Source organism: Myotis lucifugus, unplaced genomic scaffold, assembly GCF_000147115.1.
Source record: "Myotis lucifugus unplaced genomic scaffold, Myoluc2.0 scaffold_6549, whole genome shotgun sequence".
Taxonomy (NCBI): Eukaryota; Metazoa; Chordata; class Mammalia; order Chiroptera; family Vespertilionidae; genus Myotis; species Myotis lucifugus.
Window position 1 is genome coordinate 1 of NW_005877597.1, and position 6,080 is coordinate 6,080.

Consider the following 6,080-nt stretch of genomic DNA (forward strand, 5'->3'; position numbering starts at 1 on the left):
CGGCCAGCACTACTGTTTCATAAGCTGCACCCACTGCTCCTGAAAGGAAAGGAAATTTGGTGACTCTGAGATTTTTAAAAAACTTGAGTCTCCCTGCTTGTACTCGGTCATGGCGTCAGGGGTCTACAGGGGCATGAAGAACCTACCTTTGATACATGTTACTCACTGAACCCGCCCATGTCCATCTTAGGGCTACATCTGAGGGACCCTTGTTAGCTATAATAATAAAAGCATAATATGCTAATTAGACCAGACAACCAAACGACCTTCTAGACGTCATTGCAGATGACCTCCCAGATGAAGTTACAGCGGGGGGGGGGGGGGGCGGAGGCAAAGGCGATTAGGGGCGATCAGGAAGGCAGGCAGAGGGGTTAGGGTCAATGAAAAAGGTCGGCAGAATGGTTAGGGGAAACCAGGAAGGCAGGTGAATGGTTAGGAGTCAGCGGTACCAGATTGTGAGAGGGATGTCCTGCTCAGGCCTAAATCGGCAGTCATACACCCCCCGAGGTGTCCCAGATTGGGAGAGGGTACAGGTGGGCTGATGGACCGCCCTTCCGGTGCACAGATTTTGTGCACAGGGACTCTAGTTCACTCATAAAAGCTTCCACAGCTTTGATGGGATGCCTCCATGTTCTGGGTGAAGTGGAGCTCAGAGCACCAGCCTGATGCTCCTTCAGGGAGACAGTGGGCAGAGATCTCCCCCTGCAGGAGGAGGGGCAGGGCACAGTCCCAGGCCCAGGCCTGGCTCTCAGGTTTCAGCCCCAGGGAGGAGTCTGGAGCAGAGCAGCTCAGTGTTGGGGACTCTCCTTCTCCCTGGGGTTTCCCTTCTCCATCTCAAATTCCCTGTTGATTCCTCCTTCCCTGATACTCATGACGCAGCCTCATTGCTCACTCCCATTGGGCGTCTGGTTTCACGAGAAGCCAATCTGCCTTCCAAGATATAACCTCTCAGGGGACCCGCCAGGACTCAGATGGTCCCAGGACACCAAGGATGCGGGTCCTGAGCCCCCCCACCTTCAACCTGCTGCTCTCAGGGGCGCTGGGCCTGACCCCCAGCTGGGTCGGTGAGTGCGGGGTCGGTGGGCCGGTGAGTGCGGGGAGTCGGAAGGGGCGGCTGTGCCGGGAGGAGCGAGGGGACCCTGCGGGGGCGTGGGGCCGGGAAGGCGAGTGTCCAGCCCCGTCCCTGCCCCCCGTCCGCCCCCCAGGCCCCCACTCCCTGAGGTATTTCAGCACCGCTGTGTCCCGGCCCGGCCGCGGGGAGCCCCGCTTTTTCTCCGTCGGCTACGTGGACGACACGCAATTCATCCGGTTCTACAGCGACGCGGCCAGTCTGAGGGCGGAGCCGCGGACGCCATGGATGCAGCAGCCGTGGGTGGAGCCAGAGAGGCCAGGGTATTGGGACCGAGAAACACAGATCTTCAAGGGAGACGCACAGACTTTCCGAGTGGGACTGAACACCCTCCGCGGCTACTACAACCAGAGCGAGGACGGTGAGCCGCGCGCCGGGTCCCTCACGACCCCCCTCCCCACGGACGGGCCGATGTCGCCCCGAGTGTCCAGGTCCGAGCGTCACCCCGAGGCGGCAGGACCCGCCCAGCCCCCACTCCGGAGGAGCCCGCGGGGACTGTACCCCGATTTCATTTTCAGTTTTAGATTCAGTCCCCGCGGGGAGAGCGGGGCGGGGCTGACCTCGGGGAGGGGCTGACCTCTGGGTGGGGTCAGGGTCTCACACCCTCCAGGAGATGTATGGCTGTGATGTGGGACCCGAAGGGCACCTCCTCCGTGGGTACAGTCAACACGCCTACGATGGCGCCGACTACATCGCCCTGAACGAAGACCTGACCTCCTGGACCGCGGCCAACATGGCGGCTCAGATCACCAAGCGCAAGTGGGAGGCGGCCCATTGGGCTGAGCCTGTGAGGAGCTACCTGGAGGGCCTGTGTGTGGAGTCGCTGCTAATGTACCTGGACAAAGGGAAAGAGACCCTGCAGCTTGCAGGTACCAGGGACCCTGGGCCGCCCCCTCTCCCTGGGCTGGGGCTCCTACAAGGAGACAGGACAAGGGATCAGTGTCAGACACCCCTACCTGGGGTCAGGGAGGGAGGCCCCTGGATGTCAGATCAGGTACCAGAGGGATCCGCCTCCTCTCAGGGACAGTAAGAGGTGCAGGCTCTCCTGGGATGCAGGAAGAACCCCCTGAAATAGCCCATCAGCTGTTCCCATGGGCCCTGCTGGGGCTGTGGGACCCACGGGGACCTTCTCTCTCAGGCCTTGTGCGCTGCCCACACCCACTGTGTCTGAGGCCTCACCCCAGCTTTTCTGAGTCATGTGGCCTCCACCCAGGTCAGGACCACAGATCCCTTTTCTCCCCTCAGAGAACTGCTCCTGCCCTGGGCTGTGTCTCTCTGATTCTAGAACTTTCTAAATACTAGGAGGTTCTTCCAGGTGCCTCTGTGTAGGCTGGTGTGTGGACTGTGTGGTCCCTCCTCCTCCCCAGGTGTGCTGTCCATTCTCAGGATGGTCACATGGGCGTTGCTGAAGTGTTCCATAGTGGATGCAAAGTTCCTGCATTTTCTCCCCTCCCCTCAGACCCTCCAAAGGCACACGTGACCAACCATCGCGTCTCTGAGCGTGAGGTCACCCTGAGGTGCTGGGCGCTGGGCTTCTACCCTGCGGACATCAGCCTGACCTGGCAGCGTGACGGGGAGGACCAGACCCAGGACATGGAGCTGGTGGAGACCAGGCCTGCGGGGGACGGGACTTTCCAGAAGTGGGCGGCTGTGGGGGTGCCCCCTGGAGAGGAGCAGAGATACACGTGCCATGTGCAGCACGAGGGGCTGCCTGAGCCCCTGACCCTGAGATGGGGTGAGGAGGGGCCATGGGCACAGAGCCTCTTCTCAGGGCAGCAGGGGTCCCGGGGGGCACATCAGTGGGGTCGGGGCTGAGGCCTGGGGTCAGGGCCCTCACCCTCCTTTCCCTTCTCCTCCCAGAGCCGCCTTCTCACACCTTCATCTTCATCATCATGGGCATCGCTGGGGGCCTGGTTCTGCTGGGAGCCGTGGCTGGAGCTGTGATATGGGGGAGGAGACGCTCAGGTGGGCAGGGATGGGGTCTGAGTGTCTGTCCCACTGGGGGTTCAAGCCCAGGTAGACGTGTATCCCGCCTCCTTCACGGGAAGCACCATCCCCACGCGTGTGATGGTCAGTGTGGGGCTCTGTGCTCACACTTATTCTTTAGTGAGTCCCGTGGGAAAATGAGGGACCCACTTATCACCTGATGATGCTGGTGGTGGGGACCCTGTTCCCAGCAGCCCCAGGTCCGAGGGCAGGTCCCTGCTGAGCACAGACCTCCTGGAGGGCGGTGGGTCCAGTCCCCTCACATGCACTTCCCTCAGGTTTCCTGATCCTGCCCTGGGTCTATACACAGGGTTCTGGAAACTTCTCTGGGGGCCCAGTCCCAGGGCTTCCTTTAGGACAGTGGTTCTCAACCTTGGCTGCACGTTAAAATCACCTGGGAATCTTTTTAAAATCCTGATTTCTGGGCCCCATTCTCCGGAAATTTGTTTCTTTGTTATGGGGTGGGGCCACAACATTAGTAACAAAGAAACAGGATTTCTGGAGTATGAGGCTCTGAAATCAGGATTTTAAAAAGATTCCCCGGTGATTCTAATGTGCAGCCAAGGTTCAGAACCACTGCTTTAGGACCTCATGGCCCTGCCTCATCCCTTGTCTCTCAAGGGATGTTTTTTTTGTTTGTTTGTTTTTGTTTTTTTAAATATATTTTATTGATTTTTTACAGAGAGGAAGGGAGAGGGATAGAGAGTTAGAACCATCGATGAGAGAGAAACATCGATTGGCTGCCTCCTTCACACCTCCTACTGGAGATGTACCCAAAACCAAGGTACATGCCCTTGACCGGAATCGAACCTGGGACCTTTCATTCTGCAGGCCGACGCTCTATCCACTGAGCCAAACCGGTTAGGGCGTCAAGGGATGTTTTCTTCCCGCAGGTGGAAAAGGACGGAGCTAAGCTCAGGCTGCCAGTGAGTATGGAGGGATGTCCCCTGAGACCCTGGGACAGTGCAGACAGGACAGTGCAGACGGGAGCCATGGGGAACCCTCTCCCCATAGTTTCTCCTACTTCCCTCCGTCTCTGACTCCGTCCTGGTGTGTGTCCCCTAGCCCCCCCGCCCCCCAGGCAGTGACAGCACCCAGGGCTCTGATGTGTCTCTCTCGGCTTATAAAGGTGAGACCCTGCCGTGGGGAGGGGTGGGCAGAGGGGAGGACTGGGTGGTGGGGAGTCTGTGGGACACTGTGAGCGTGAAGTGGGCTTTGAGAATGTCACCAGTTACAGCCACTGACCTGAATGTGTTCATGATGCTTGTCCTCCACAGCGTGAGGCAGCTGCCTTGTGGGGACTGAGTGATGGAAGATGTGTTCATGCTCCCACTTCCTGACTCAAGAACCTCTGATTGGGGGGCTGGCCTGCTCTGCTCCCCACACTTTCCTGTCAGCAGAGGCGGCTGGGCCCTCTCCATCCCTGCCTTTACTCCCTGGGGCTCTGAGCTGCAACTTCCTGCTCCGTATTGAAATGAGACTCTGATGTGACTTTGTTCATTGCTTGGGTTAATTAAAGGAGAAGATTCTAAAGTTTGAGAGGAAATGTATGGAAGCACTGAGAACTTTCCAGAAACCATGTGTTTGCAGTGCTGAGCCTGTCCCAGGTGGGACAAGAGAGGGTGTGAAGACTGAGTAGGTTGGGCCCTGTGCCTGGTCAGTGCTCAGAGCATTGTGGGCTTTGATGTCAGTCTTCATCTGGGTCACCTCTCTGCTCCTCTGTCCTTGTCCCTCAGTGGAACCCTGTCCCTCCAAGACCTGTGGTCACAGGGATTCAGGCTGACTCCAGGCCTTGTCATTTGTCCTAATGCAGCTCATCTCCAGGACCCTGGACAGCGAGGCCCTCCTGGGCAGGTCAGCCTGGGCTCAAGCCAGGGTACCGCCCTCCGCCCTCATCTCCTGGGTGTTTTTATTTCTCTTTTTTGGTGGATAGTCTGCCTATTCCTGCTTTTGTGTGAGAGCTTTGGTCTCATTGTCTGGGTGTCCCCATCTTATAGCCACTGGAGGCACTTTGCCCGTCATTGTCCCACAGGCCCAGGGCTCTCTGCACACAGGACCCCGTGGTGTGGAGAGATGGGTGTTCAGGCTCCTACTGATCCTGCCTCCTTCTAGGGCCCTATTCTCCCCTTTCAGCCCCTCCCTGCTGCTCCTGAGGGGCCCTGGAACTCCTTGGTTCTTGAAATCGCAGTTGAGATGAGAAATATGTAGATATCATCAATAATGATCCTTATTCTGTAATCATTTCGTCAATATCATTTATCATATAAAATCCACAACAATCAATGTGAAATCAATGCTGCTCTGGGAGTTGTTAAAGTCAATTTCTAATCTAAGGAGGTTAATAAAGTTACATGAAATTATTCAGGAAATACGTTTCCCTTTGAGCATTGCAGCTGTTGAAACAATTCTCTCTTTTTTTAAGGAATATTGAAGGTTTTATGTAAATTTTATCTCAGGGTGGATATGAGCAACACCCGCCTTCCAATGGCACATGTCTGATGTTAAACTTGGGTAACATCACTCCTGCATGAGTGGAGAGGTTATTTTCTAGAGGAAGATAAACACATTGGAGAATGAAGAGTTGTTTTACCCATTTTCTGTATGTTTAGTCCATTCCTATTTCTGTGAGATTCTGGCGTGTTACAGAGAAAATCAAGGTAGGAGCTTGGTTTTCAGCGAGTTGCTTCTCACACCTGGGTGGTTTTACCCGGTTGATCCTCTAATTTGGCGGATTGGATGGATAAACCCTGTCAGACAGTGTGGAAGGTGCCAGGGATAGAGGTGCCCCTTGGGTTTCGATTTTGTCAGTGAAATGTAGACACGGGGTTCTGCTCCCACTCAGGGTGTAACATGAGCTTTGCCATCCTGGGGTCCATCTCTGCTGCTATGGTCACTGTCCCCCTTGCCCGAGCCGGTGTCTCCACGGTGTGTCTCCCACACAGTCACCCCCTGGCCTGCGACACCT

At 56.4% G+C, this 6,080-nt stretch overlaps 1 pseudogene; it reads left to right on the forward strand.

The window, feature by feature from the left end:
• Positions 1-991: 991 nt before the first annotated feature.
• On the forward strand, positions 992-4,600 carry LOC102423484 (annotated as a pseudogene).
• Positions 4,601-6,080: the final 1,480 nt, after the last annotated feature.